A 642-nucleotide genomic window follows, 5' to 3' on the forward strand; every position below is an offset into this window, starting at 1 on the left:
CAGGATTATTAATCCTTAAAAAAAGAGAACTTTGTACATATATAGATATAGTAAAGCGAAGTGTATAGCGTAACCCTTTGATTTTCTTTAGTTTTATCCTTGACAAGCATGTCTAATTGATGAAAATCTTTTTATATAATCTTAAATTGAATTTATTGACATTGTACTCAAAGCCACATCTCTTCACTCTAAATGAATCTATTAATTGGAAATGAATGGCTGGGAAATTAGTAAGAAATAGTATAATGATGAGCACCATCAGCAGCCAGAAAGCTGTCCTAAGACTACTATTTAGATAGTCTTTTCTCCATCCAATGAGCTCCCATTGAGGACATTTTAGACATGCACTATCGCCCATCTTTTGCCGTGCATTTTACTTCTAATCTTATATCATTTCTAGTCACCATTTCTAGACCAACTACCAGTCAGTTTCTATTCCCTTGTTTCTTAATCTCTTTCTGTTTGCTCTTTGTTTCTTAGATTTCTCGTTTGCGTGTTTGTCAGTTACTACCAACCCATGCAATGTTCGATTATAGCTGCTGCAACACCATTTTTTGTGGATGATGTACTGTCATCCGAACATGGAGTGCATTCTTAGATAACTTTTGGAAATCTCCTTTTATCGATAGTGTTCTAGACATC

This window comes from Penaeus monodon, chromosome 29, assembly GCF_015228065.2.
Source record: "Penaeus monodon isolate SGIC_2016 chromosome 29, NSTDA_Pmon_1, whole genome shotgun sequence".
Taxonomy (NCBI): domain Eukaryota; kingdom Metazoa; phylum Arthropoda; class Malacostraca; order Decapoda; family Penaeidae; genus Penaeus; species Penaeus monodon.